The sequence below is a fragment of the Zeugodacus cucurbitae genome, chromosome 5 (assembly GCF_028554725.1).
Source record: "Zeugodacus cucurbitae isolate PBARC_wt_2022May chromosome 5, idZeuCucr1.2, whole genome shotgun sequence".
Classification (NCBI taxonomy): Eukaryota; Metazoa; Arthropoda; class Insecta; order Diptera; family Tephritidae; genus Zeugodacus; species Zeugodacus cucurbitae.
The window spans coordinates 13,285,275-13,300,260 of NC_071670.1; the positions used below are offsets into that span (position 1 = coordinate 13,285,275).

The following is a 14,986-nucleotide window of genomic DNA, read 5'->3' on the forward strand; positions in this document are numbered from 1 at the left end:
ACGGCAACAACACTGTCGTCAGCTACGCACCTGCAACAACAATTACAGCAGCAACAAAAACAGCTGTTGGCCAGCGAGGAGTTGCGTCGCAACACATTTTATCGCACGGTGTGCGCGAGCTTTCAGAGCGCCATACTGCTGCTGGACATGGACACTGGGGAAATAAGCGACTACAATGAAAGGTCAGATCAGCTGGTGTAATGCATGCCCTTGCATGTTGTGTGTGTATTTAAATGTGAGTCGGTTTGCAGGGCTACACAATCGAAAGAGAGGCTTTAAAGAGCTAAGGTGTAACAACAAATATTAAAAATAGTTCACATCAAATTATAAAAGCGATCCTAAACTTAAGAAAATCCAACAAATTTGAATACTATTCACACATTCTGAATAACAAGCACCCGAACCTGTACTATCCTGCAACGATTGTTTTCTCTCCATAATATATCTGCCTTGTTGCCGCTGAAACCACTAGAAAGACTTCGACAGTCTTCAGAGAATAATTCAGACATGTCATAGTTCCAAACGTAGACTGACATCCCTACTTCTCTGTTATCAAAAACCGGCACAGCAGTGAGGAATAATTATTTTTAGCTGATCTCACGTGGAACACACTCAGCGAGTTCAAAAACAGTCCTCCTCCTCTCGGACAGAAAGGATGTTACTCTTCTTCACGTTCCAGCTCTCTTATTCGTCTTCACAATAGCGACGTAACGAAAGACTATATTTGATCTGAAGCTACTGTAGAGCCAGTCATTCGTTTTTACCAACCAATTTCCACTGTCACTTGTCGCATTAGTAGAACATCTTAAGACTTCCCAATACTTAATATACCACGTCATTAAGGAATTTCTAGCACATCAGGCTCGCCTCACCGATGCTAAAGCTCTAAAAGTTCAAGAAGAAGAAAGGTAATGCCACTTCGGACCCTATCGAGGGCTTAAAATATTGAATCCAATACTTAAACCCTCCTAAAATAAAGTACTAAAGTCTGAGGATACATAAATGTTTGTAAAATCATTATCCAATCCTTCATAAACCCAATCTCTTTTTCGATTTAACAACCTACTGTTATAGACAACTCTCGCATGCAACTTTGAACTCAAGCAGATTGATATTGCTATTGATTTAGAGTCTCGTAGCAAGACCAAGTACATATCTACCAATGGCTCAAGAGAGAGGGGAACATCAATAAAACACCTCCAAAAAAATAATCCACAATTTGCTAAAAGAAATATTGCGCCCGAAGAATATAAGCTCAAGTAGGAGTGTCAGTCGCAATATATTAGAGCAATATTCAGTTGAGCTCTTATTAGTTATTAGAGTATGGTGATCGATATTCTTCCCCCTCTCCTTCTGTATCCTCTATTCCAATGTGATACCGGGGACAAGACCAGTTCCGTGTCCCCCAACCTCAAACTAAAGTTATGTCTGAAAGTAAGTATGTCGTGAAAGTAAGTTTAAATACTGGTTTGAGATCCAGAGCTTCAGACTAATGGACGTCTCTTACAAACTGAAATAATACATGTAACCTGAATCCATACAAAACTGCTGATGTGTCTATTTGCTAACGTCAACTACCGACACATCCCGGTCTTCATTATGTATAAAAGGAATTCGGGAGCTCGCAGCTGTAATAACTACAGCGGACAAACGAAGTAGATATGTATGTCAAACTTAATTAAAAGCTATTTGGAATCTTCTTAATTTTGAATTATGAATATATAGAAGTCTAAGTACAGTTATTCGAAGTTAGTCAAACTAATCGCTTTGCTACATAATTTTGCACTTCGCTACAATACCTTAGATATTGCTTGCCCATCTGTCTCTTCCGCCCACCACTTAAATAACTTTCTATCTTCATTTCTCAAATTTCTCAACTTATCTGATCAAAAACGGAATTGAGAGTAGCCTTCGCTGGCAGTCCCTAGAGCAGTCACATTACCTTGACAGCGCAAGAATATTGTAGTGCGAAAAACACAAAAGAGAAGAAGCAATTTTATACGAAAAGAAGAATTAAAAGTATAATGCAAATGTGTAATAAGCGAAAATTGTGTGAAACCAAGCAGTGTTACGCGAAAAACTGAAATGTTCTGCATTTTTGTGAGTATGACTGACACTTCCACACCAGCAAATTAAACGCATTATAATGGAAATACAAACAGCGGTGCCTCTTTAATTTTCACGTCACCTTCAGATATCTAACAAGCTAATTAAGTAATTAAATAATTATTTTAATTATTCCATTAAGTTGGCCACAAATGAGTGTCGGGCTGTATTTTTGGTCTAATTTTTGTTACATAAATGTCGAGTACTGTTGCTGCTTCGAAAGAAGATATACCAGTTATGGATGCTGATCAAGAAAGTTTATTATCTTTTATATCTTAGTGTAACAATGGCTTTCAAAAAAATATAGAAAACTTTAGATATATAAATCGTTACTACCAAATTTGATTCAGCTCCTTTCCACGAACATAATTATTGAATATCTGAACTACAACAAACTCTATCGAATAAATTCGAACAGCTGATATTTTTCTTTCCGGACCCTATAGGATCTTAGAAAATTGTGTTTACATAATTAGTATTAAATAAAGTTTCTTTATAAAAAATTAAGGCATTTAATAAATACCACAAGAAAATTTTCAGCATAACCAAGGGAGTAAATATTTTTTTTTGTAATAACTTATTATTTTTACTCTTAAGAAAAATGGTTAAGCATAAAAAGTTTAACTGCCGCGTGTGGCAATTTATGAAAGGACGCTGTCACTGACGTTCTGTATGTCAAGTATTCGCATGTAAATGCTTCATACACTCATGTTTTAGTTCTCTCGTTCTCACTCTCTATATTTTATTTACTTCCTTTTACTGTCTCAAAATTTCATTTTTAGCACAATTTTATGAGAATTTTGGATTATTCTTTCAGAACTTGATATGAGGGTCGTGTGCTTCAGCTTCCCCGAAAATCACGTAAGCTCACTTTCTACTACTCGCAATGACAGACAATGTTGCCGGGTTTTCAATATTATTTCTCATCTTGTAAAGTTTGCTAATGCGTTGTAGTCTGGCATATTCATACAAATTAAATATTCCCTCGGGGTTGTTATTTCTTTTAATTTTTTCCCCCAAAATTTTCCTTCCAAAATTATTTTATTTAGACTAAGAATTTCGTCTTTATTATTTATTGTTTTCTTCACCACTTCTCTTACTTCTCCATTTTTATTTCACTTTTCATAAACTTATTTGGTTTTTGTCTCAAAGCTACAGCTACCCATACGATTATCTATTCATTTTTTATTTTTTTTTAATTTTTTGTTTCGTCTTTCATTTTGTCACTATTAAACGCACTTATTGCTGACAGCGACTTTTATTTTACTTGTCACTTGTGTTTCTCTTTCTACAATTCTCACTTAACTTTTCTTTCAAGATTTCTAAAATTATTTTCCATTTTATTTTTATTATTATTCCAAGTTCTTTTTCGGCTCTTATTCACTTTCCCTAAGTACTCAAGTATCCATTCAAGCATATCGCGTTTTTATATTTTGTCATGTTGTCTGTCCGCTGCGCTTTTGCACGTATTCCCCAATCAATTCGTATCTCCTGCGTTAATAAAGAGAGCAAAAGTGAGTATTTGTAAAGTGGAAATGTTGATTGAATTTTGTATCGATAAAAACAGCGGTGGAATGAGAGTCAAATACATGTACCAGTGATGTACGCCCTCTCTCAAATTAACAATTCACAACAATGTTGTTAATACCGTTATCGAGCAGCTGAGTATACTGGCTTTGATTATAAACTTTCCAATCAATATTTTAAACAAAAGTATAGTTCCGGAAAGAATCCTCTCCAGAGAAATGATCTCAAGTCTTTCGAGTATACTTCGAACTTGAATATGCTTCTCTATCTACAGAAATAGCGCTTAGTTATAGGTTCATGAAAATAGTAAAAGCCCTTCACAGACTTGTTAAATCAAACCTGTAAGACAGACTGTCGGTGGCATTCATAACATTGGTTCTTCCCCACTTAGAATATATATTCATTGTTCGAACTCTGGCTTCATACGATTTGTTAAAGCCACTCAAGTAACTGCAAAATATATTAGTTATTTCAACTGTTACAATCTTGGTTAGAGAAAATCAAGTAAAATCGTTTATTCCTGATAAATATTAAATCAGATTATTCATCGTATCTTCTGACGAACACTCGCACTTATGCTGTGAATAGAACAGAACGAGAATAGAATGAACATGGGATCCGAAGTTTCGGCTAATAGTATTGATAGATAGAGAGTCTTCTCCACAAATGGTTGTGGAACTCCCTTTAAAGCTACTTTCAAGGCACAACCCCAATTATGTGAGCTGGAAAGATTTTTAGAGATCCGTTTTCTACACTTAGAACTACGTACTTAACACTTGGGTTAAAACTCTGTTCCTAGTCCCAAATAATGCTCAAAAAGCAAGCCATTGCGAATTCACGTCAACTCGGTGATTTGCTCAAATCACAAATGCTTCGGAAGCTCTTCCTCAATGAATGCAAAGGCCCATACATTACAACTTAATAAGAACAGAGATTCCTCGAAAGTTTTAATGTAAATTCTCAACTTTAACTGCAACTTACTTGAGCTTAGCAGTTTCCATGTATATCCTACATGTTTTTTTGTTTCAAAACTTCTACCTGACGTAATTTCCGAGAACGTACATAAATATAAAATCGTTACCCCTGGCTGCATGGCTGACTGCCACCTCGCACGCACCACACAAACGCCAACAACTGTGGAAGACAGGCGAACTTTGAAAGAAACAGAATTAGAAAAATCTGTAAAATCAAATACCAACAACAACACAGCAACACCGCAACCATACAGTCAATCTGGGTTGCTCGGTTCGCTGAATCCCGCGTTAACAGCCAGCAAGATTTCTTTCAAGTGCGTCAGCTGTTCTTCGTTTTCCCCGAGTGTGTGTTCCCCTTTCCTCACAACGCATTTATGTTTAACACTCTTTTTCGGTGTATTTTGAGACACTTTCCTTGGTTAGCTATTTTTAATGTCAAAACTTTTCAGCTACCGCCAGTGTGTATGTCACAAAGTGGTTGAGGTTCATGCTACAAAACTTCTTTATTAAACGACTAAAGCGAGCGTTGGGCAAACAAATAGAACTGTTTAGGAGAGTTGGGAGGTAATTAAGAGGGTATGTGGGTACAAATATAGACAAACAAAGGCACAGCTGTGGAACACGCGTTAAATTTCGTAGGAGTTTCTTAAAATACATCGAATATGAGGTTAGAATGTATTTATAATTACCAGTTAAACATACTAACTTGTATGCTCAAGAGGCTTTGTGAGACAAAAATCAATTTAGGGACTAATTTTTTGAAATTATTAGTAAATTTAGTAGGAACAGTCCTTGTAGATATTCAACATTTTGTCCGAGTTTAGCTGAGGATTAAGCTAAATATCACAAAAAGCGAACAGCGAACTGGATTGCTTAAGAAAACGCTAAGCTATTAAAGTCTCTCTATATACAAAATCATTCCTTCGATCGAACTCCGGTAGGGGAATCCGGTAGGGAACCATTGCAAGATCCTACATCTACCATATTAGTATTCTGCAAAAACACTTGTAAGAAAGAAACGAACATATCAAAGCCTCAGTCATTCAAAAGTTTCAAGTTTTATTCAGTTTCCTAATATGTAAATAATTTCGTCCGTTCCAAATTATTATTAAATCTGGGCTTCATTAGCTGATTGATGTTGTTATAGACTTTCCTGTGTTTTAGAAATTCGTAGTTATTTAAGCCATCTACAAACATTTAAACTGCTTCTATCTACATCTAGAGGTTTCGAAAGGAATTAATAGAAGTATGAGTACTCTGAAAAAAAGTTGTCTTTACCACGACATACCCTAAAACAGATTACGCACGTATTAGACGTCTCTACGTCAACTACGTCTCTACGTCTAATACTACAATGATATAAAAGGCGGCCCTGAGTCTGAATCGAATAAAAATTTAAAGTATTTCAAATTTTGTATATAATAGGTAACACATTTTTAGTGCCTGCCAAATTACATGATTGCCACCTGTGTAGAAATAAAATATAATAATATTTTTAATTAAATAATGAAATTGTCGTCAATTATTATAATATTTGAAAATTTCTGTAGGACAAATAATATTTTTAAAATTAATTATCAAATTGTGTCCCGTCGGCTGCAGCTCCGCTTCTGCAAACCAATCAACCAATTATGAACAGCGAGTTTTGCGTGGCATTTCTATCGCCTTAATGAATGTGTGAATTGCACACATACTGAAATTCTATAAATATTGGAATACAAATATTTATTGAATTTTTGATTTTACTCCGGCGTATATTCATGAGAAATTCATTTCCAGGTGAATGTCGCTATAACATATGTATGTACATATATAAATAATTGTGCAAATAAATTGCGTATTTAATTGAACAAAATTTGGAAAATTCTCAGATAATTACAACTATATGATTGAAAATTTTTTTGGAAAACTGTCACTAATATTAAAAGTTTTAAATTATTTTTGTTGCGGATTGCCTTCAATAAGTGCTTAGGCTATTATTAAATTTGTATTATTTGTAAAATTTAAATTCACATTTAAAAATTTAATTTTTTTATTTTTTATTAGAAAAACCAATATTTTATTTAAAATTAAATTTTTTTATTTAAAAAAAAATCATTTTTTTTTCAAGGGTTTTTTTTAAGGGTTTTTTTAAGTATAAAAATGGTTACAAAAATGTTATTCAAAATATTGGCCGCCGCTAGCTACTACTTTTGACCATCTTTCTGGCAGCATGCGTATTCCGTGCAAATGTCGAGAATTCGGCTCAAAAAGTGACATTTTCAGTTGAGAATAAGTTTGGGATGCGAATAGATCTCTACAAATATTTTGTTGGGTTAATGTTGACACAAATGTCCAAGATCGATATAAAACGATTTAATCGATTTTAAAAAAATATTTGATTTTAGACGCTACCGTCGCTATACAAATACCTTTAAATATGTTTCTCCACTATTTCAAGCATCAAAATAATACAGACTTGCCAACATATTTTCTGCTCGAAAATGTATTACTTTCTTTCAAATAAAAATATATTACCAACGTACATAAATATAAAATCGATACACCTGGCTGCATGGCTGGCACAAACGCCAACAACTGTGGAAGACAGACGAACTTTGAAAGTAAAAAGAAAAGTCAGTAGAATCAAGTACCAACAACGAGAGCCACGCAGCAACCAGGCAGTCAATCTGTGTTGCTCGGTTCGTCGCTGAATCCCGCGTTAACAGCAAACAGGATTTCTTCCAAGTGCGTCAGCTGTACTTTGTTTTACCCGAGTGTGTGTTCCCCCTTCCCCACAATGCATTTATGTTTAACACTCTTTTTCGGTGTATTTTTAGACACTTTCCTTGGTTAGCTAGTTTTACTGTCAAAACTTTTTAGTTGCCACCAGTATGTATATCACAAAGTGGTTGAGGTTCATGCTACAAAACTTCTTTATTAAATGACTAAAGCGAGCGTTCGACAAACAAATAGAACTGTTTAGGAGAGTTAGGTGGTAATTAAGGGGATATGTGGGTACAAAGATAGACAAACAAAGGCACAACTGTGGAACACGCGTTAAATTTCGTAGGAGTTTCTTAAAATACATCGAATATGAGGTTAGAATGTATTTATAATTACCAGTTAAACATACTAAAATTCTATAAACATTGGAATACAATTATTTATTGAATTTTTGATTTCACTCCGGCGTATATCATTAGAAATTCATTTCCAGGTGAATGTCATTATTATTTACATAAGTATGTATATGGCGCTATTTGCTGTGTAAATAATTGTGCGAATAAATTGCGTACTTAATTGAGCAAAATTTGAAAAATTCTTAGATAATTACAAAAATATGATTTACCAAAAATTATTTCAAACGAAATTTAGCTCCACTTTCTTCAATGGTTACCAAATTAAAAAAAAAACCCACCAGATGACTAAATTTTGTCGAAAATATTTGAGCAATTTTAAGCAAAATTTATCAACACCGGCCATACCACCTTGGGGTTACTGCTAATCATCGAAACCTACTCAATTTATCGCGTTCGTGTCCGAAAAAAAGAGACTTAAAATACATAAACTTATAAAGAATAGTGCAAAAGAATCAATTTAAAATTCCCTATTTCAACTGACTCTGTTGACGATCAGAAGTTGTATGTGTAGTGCATAAACTATCGATACTATATAACCCCACTTAATCGACTACCACAAAGTGCCACATGCCACACACTGTTTACCAACACTATTTGCAAAAGTGTTAATTTTCCGACTATTTGAACAACGTCAAGAGTGAGTGACATTAATGGCGAACTCAGCACACCACTCTTGCCTCCACTACAACAGAGTTATAGTATAATTTTGATTATCAAGTTATGGGTCAATAGAAGCACGGTCCACGATAGTGGCAAATCAACTGCAAATGACACAAAATACACAAATCATTTTCACATATATACATATATGTACATATATAAATATTTATATGTGTTCAAGACCACGTCGAATCAGGAGGTAATTTGGGTGTTGCATGCCTCAGTGACGTCTGTATTTTGCTGCTATTGAACTGAGTATTGTGTTTGTTAGCTAAGATAATCGGATTAGCACTTCACATTGTTAAGCTTTAGTAGGCAATACGAGGGGTGTTCGATAAGACATTGAGGCAAGCCGCAATAGGAGTACTCCATACTCATGAAAACAACGCAAAGCAAAATAGTTCAAAGCGAAAAATCGAAAATAATGATTTTTATTGGTTAAAGTAACTGCCGTCCAAATATTGATCCAACATATTGATTGAGCAATGATGACTTGTCTTGCTGGAGATTAAACAAAATACCAAAAATTGGACTACACAAGCTAAGCTATCTAAAAATAACCATCTGTGGACCAAAATAAATATATGAAACTAATTGTATATTGATATAAACTCGAAAAACGGCAGATTCTGCCTAGATTACGAGATACCGAAATTGAACATGTGAAACCATTGCCGGAATAGTACTCAAAAACATTCAAATGAAACATACAATTAAAGCGATGTACAAGCACGGATGAATCCTTTCGCCAAAAAGTGGCAAATCCAATGCAAGTTTCATAAGATGCCTTATAGCTGCTTACAAATGGAGCCATATAATACGACCGAGGTCATAAAGCATACAGAGTTCAGCCACAGCAATCTAAATTGAACTTCTCTGTCGGTGAGTGTCAATCTTTACAAACTTCGAAAGACTTGATTACATTTGAGAACATTGGACTAAAATTGAACAATTCATTAGAGATCATGAAAGGTTCACAGTTAGTTGAATCGACTCTATAGAAAACAACAAAGAACCAGACTAGATTAGAGCTGAGAGTGAGGACGTCCAACAAAAATTCTTCGGCTGAACTTGCAGCCAATAAAGCTGGAATGAAATGAACTATGAGGCAGATCGAAACTCAGGAAAGCAGAAATTGAGGCCTTACGATACTTCAAGCTAATGTAGGACCTAAGGAAGCTGCAACAGATAGAAAAAAATGAACCCTCATGGACCAGTTAGATCTATCCATCAAAAAGCTTCTCTGTTCTATGCTTGTGGGTTCTGCAGATAAGTGGCGTTGAGATAAGTGCGAAACGACAGATATGACAACTATTGTTGCTGTTGTTGTAAATATTTTCATTTCTTTCATGCTATTTTTAAATCTCAATGCCACTTAGTAACTCGTGCTGTAATTGACGCACCTTCACTTTATACACTCTCTCTCTCCCATTTAAATTCTTATATAAGCCACAGCGCTGTCCAAGTAATTCAATTGTGGGCTTATTTGTTTTGGTTTCCTTCTTTGTTTTCTTTTTTTTTTGTATATCTATTGTCATTTCATCTATCATACGTGTATACATATAAATACTTATTTACTCTCCTCTCATACTACGCTCACAAACGCCTTCTGTCCATCTTTTGACTTCTACGTCACGGTTTCTTACCAACGCCAGCCTCCACTCGCAACCAATTATGTACATTGTTTTAATGGCGCTCTTTTTCCCCCTCACCCTCATTTCTTCGTCTACTTTATTATGGCATATTCTTATGTGAGTCCCTCAAGCACTTTGTTTACATGGTTTGTGGATGCTATTTACGTTTTTGCAGCGTTTAATTGAAATTAATTGAGAGTAGTGTTGCAATTAAAATGTGACTTAATTGTGTTTTAGTAGGGAGGTGGAAGGTGCGCGAGAACTAATGGTGAATGTTAATGGCTCTTTACAAAATATAAATCAATCTGTACTGTTGAAATAATGAGGTTGTGGACAGTGCGCTAATTAGTTATAAGGAGAAGTTATACGAGAAGTCGCGGAAACTAATTAATGCGGAGGTCTTGACATTGAAATATTCACGATGTTTTACCATTTACTTAACGTATATAAGCCGGGTGGCAACTACCATAAACAAGAAGTCAAACACATGATAGATAGGGATCTAGAAGCTTAGAACGCTTAAAACTATTAAACTACTTGACAAAGCTTCAAATCGTGTACTAACATGTTTCTCTAATATATGAAAATAGAAATATATTTTGTCGCAGTTTAACCTTAAAATTAACGGAAGGTCAAACTATTGTAGCACCGAATTTCATACTCTGCAAAGTACTTAAACCAATCCTAAAATATTTAAAAATAAAAAAACCTTTAAGCACTTTCTCTTTTCAGAAGACAAAGGAATAATCCGAAATGATATAAATATTTAGAGGAATATGTGATGCAAATTTTGAATAAAACTACTTAATCTCGGTTCATATATCGTGAATGTTTTCCAGGAGAGACAAGTATTCGCTAACTTGCGAGAACTCGAATTTATATTGAATAGGGGACTATAATCGGAGCACTGGTACTCTATCACTGGTACAGTAATCACGAAATGAAGAACCTGCAATATTCAGTCATCCTCTATCTGGATTATAGCCAAACTAATGTTAGGATCTCACTACCTCTCTTTTTACGACCTAAGAACACTAATTGGGAGAAGTTCAACGCACTGACCAGCACTTATGCCATCTTTACAGTCAACTAAAGGCTGTCATAACAACAACTAATCGATATAAAATAAAAACATAAAATTTTGAAATACCTTCAACTTCACCTTTTCTCGATTTCCTTACTAAATTTAAGAAAAACTCTAAAAGGTTGCCACATGCTTTTAATTAAAAAATGTTAAGTAATATAAAATTTTAATAAACTTTAAAAATTTGCTTTACTGCAAAACTAATTTTTAAGGAGTTGCCACCTGATTAAGAAAATATGAAATAAATATAGTAAAAAATAGCAAACAGAAAATATAGGTTGAGGTTGGGCACAAGTACTTAAATATTATCTGAGACTTAAAATGAAATAAAAGTTAGTACAAGGTTGCCACACTTATTGAATAAGAACACGATAATTAATTCAAAAATTCAAAAAAAAAGTATATTTATGCATTTCTTATTTTAGCCGCAATTATTAACAAATTATGACTTAATGGTGTTGCCATCTGATCGAAAATACAAAATAGTGATATGTATAAGAAACATTATTGTACATAAGAAGTTGAAAATCAATTTCTAAGTTGTCTATTAATTACAGCGGTGATCCAGCGTATTTTTCCTCGAAAGTGTCTTATTTTATTGTGTCAATTAACTGTTGATTTCATTTGACTCAGCTTCTCTTTTAAATATCTATATAATTTGCTATGCTTTATTGGCTTCGATAAATCGAAAATAAATCATAATTCATTAAAATTTTGATTTTGATTCCATGAGACGAACTCATTGTCTTGACAGTTTTCCTTTTCTTCAATGTATGGCCTTTTGCATTTCTTCTGAACATTTTACTTTATATCGAGATCAATCCCAGTAGTTCCGCTGGTTGACTTCCACCTAATATTTTCTTTATATATATGTCTCTACCCTGACAATACGCTATTCATATCACCATTTTGAACAGTAAGAAGACGATATTGCTGCGTACATGAAATAGTGCTTCTTGTATTGTCTTGTGGTCAGTCTTAGCTTTTTATCTAAACTGATCGTTTTATCGCTGAAAACTATATAAATATGTCTAGAGAACTTCAAAGAACCCTCAGAACAAGTGCAGTCTCTGTAGGAAGGTTGAAAACTAACTTCTCTCTTTTTTGAGGTTACGTATCCGAGACTCATTTCAGTACTTATGCTTATTACTTTTTGTTGTAAATCCAGATTGGTTCCGGTAACATGGAACCAATTTCCGTGGGATCTTTATTAGCTTATGTGATTGGCGTTCAACTATTTAGCCGCTTATAGCCGAATCGATGAGAGCGCGCCACTCCTCTCTTTCCTTCGCAGTTCGGCGCCAGTTGGAGATTCCAAGTGTAACCAGGTCGCTCTCCACCTGGTCCCTCCAACGGAGTGGAGGCCTTCCCCTTCCTCGGCTTCTGTCACTTTTTACGGATGATTTATTTGAATTGTCGGAGTGCCCTTCTAGCTAATCTTAGAGATATGTTAGTTATTTATACCAATAAAGTTCTCAGTGGTCTTCTGAATCTGTCATATGTTTAGCTATACTAACCACAATTCCATTACTTACTTCAATCACGTCTAAAAGCACCTCAATTTAAATTTGTGGTTACTTGATAATACTAAGCATTTAAATCAATTATCAACTTACCACAAAAATCACCTCTCCTCTGCACTTACCAAATATATTTGCAATGAATGCAATATCACAAATGTCAACGTATCGACTTACGTAATTGTCATTGGCATGCTTTTAGGCGCTTAAACCGAATGTAACATATCAAAACACAAATGAGTTGTGCTTTAGCTCATCACCGCTCAACTCTGTGTATGGAGTAATGTAAATTATACGCGCGTGTGGCAATGACAATTGCAATGTGTAATCAACATCATTATCGCACAAAATGCCTAGCATACTTTTGTGTGCGCAAATTAGCACGCATTTACGAAATGACGCCCATTAAATAGTAATGCGTCGGAATGCAATGCTCAGTTGGCAGTGGGTGATGAATGGGATGCTCTTCAAATTACGCACAACTCTCACATAAAATTGAATACGTGTGTACCAAGACTATACACACACCTAATGTTGATAAGTTATTTCACCTACTAACCGATATACATATACGTACAGAGCCCACCGGATGTTTGAAAGTCCTAATTGTAGATATATGGGAGTTAGGCGAAGTTCTGACCATTTTGTACAGTGACTCACTATTAGAAAAAAAATTCTCTCGGAATTTTCATAAAATATCAATATTATACTCTCACAACAAAAGTTGCTAAAGAGAGTATTATAGTTTTGTTCACATAACGGTTGTTTGTGTCACCAAAATATAAAAGAGTTAGATATGGGGTTATATATATATAAATGATCAGGATGACGAGTGGAGTTGAAATCCGGATGTCTGTCCGTCCGTCTGTGCGTGCAAGCGATAACTTGAGTAAAAATTGAGATATCTTAATGAAACCTGGAACACATGTTCCTTGGGACCGTGATAGGGTTTTGTTATATATAAAGCAGGCGTGATTGTTAACCGATTTCGCCCATTTTCAAACTATACCATTGGAATGTCAATGAGATGGCATGAACCGTTGAAATTTGTGGAGTAGTTCCTGAGATATGGATTTTGACCCATAATTGGGCGACGTCACACCCATCGTCCAATTTTTACGAGTACATCAATCTTAGTACAGCTTTTCTCTACCATTTGTAAAAAAACGGCTAGGTATTGGATGTGTTTAGTAGCTCTAGCTCACTCTAACGACAGTATTTTGAATCTGAATTCTACCAATCACACACAAAGAACATATACAAATCTGGGCGAAATCAAGGAGGGGAAAGAAACTCTGTATCGAATCACCACAGCTTTATTTCTCTCTCATTTTACAAAACAACTTTAATTGGCTGGGAATAAAAAAGTTGGAATATTCTTAACGTATGTATGTGATCCTTTTTCTTAAATTTATGATATGTAGTGTATGAACATTCTTATAGAAATGATTCTACATTTAAGGAGCAGCTGCAAATAGTGGATGTGTTTTATAAGAATGAATTTTTTACTCAGATTGATATGTAGCAGTTGCTCTATTAGTCTTGCCAACAAGAACTTTTTTATTTTTATTTATAGTTTACGTTAATTTATTAAAATACAGTGATCGTCCAATGTAACGAATCTTATGTTGCACATGGGCGCGGTCTCCAGCTATTAAATTATCAACGAACAGCCACATTGACATTGACAATGATAATTTTCCGCGCGCTCAAGAAATGCCGCTGATTATATGCGCCCGTCGACTCTCTGCTCCACAATATTACCTAAATAATTTTTCTACATGTAATGCGTTCTTTTGAATTTTAAATTGAGACAAATGCTGGATTCGCGTCTACATTTAAGAGGAGAGCGAGACTGAGTTGAGAGAGAAAGAGTGTCTAAGCTCAATTAATGAGGGCGGTTAACCAATCCGTACCGCTGATTGCTTGAGAGTATGAAACCACAAACAAATATATTCAAAACTGAATTGCACTTATTTATGAAAACGCATTTGTTCTTCGCATTTCTATATGGACACTGTTACTATTTTGAACTCAACTGTATATATGAGTAATTAGGTACGTATATACATACACTCAGTAGAACACGAATGAACAGAGTGATCGGCCGGAAAAATGCTGATTCATTTGATTTTCATACATATACATATATAAGTATTTGCCAACCAGGTTGTTGCATAACAAAATATTACGTCACACTTTTACATTTTTTTTTGGTTTCCACGATGGATTTTCACAAAACCTAGGACACCAACAAAAGCAATTACGACTTGAAGTAATCACAACACAGCCCTATCTCATTCAGTTCATATTCAACTTTGTTGATAAACGATCCGATTATTTATATAAAAAACACTCG

The 14,986-nt window shown here is 34.8% G+C and overlaps 1 protein-coding gene and 1 pseudogene across 1 annotated transcript in view; one reads left to right on the forward strand and one right to left on the reverse strand.

The window, feature by feature from the left end:
* LOC128922376 (serine protease persephone-like) overlaps nucleotides 1-14,986 on the reverse strand; it is a 106,880-nt gene that overhangs the window by 91,193 nt on the left and 701 nt on the right. The window lies entirely within an intron of this gene.
* The window catches only part of LOC128919772 (uncharacterized), a 93,168-nt pseudogene that overhangs the window by 46,740 nt on the left and 31,442 nt on the right, over nucleotides 1-14,986 (forward strand).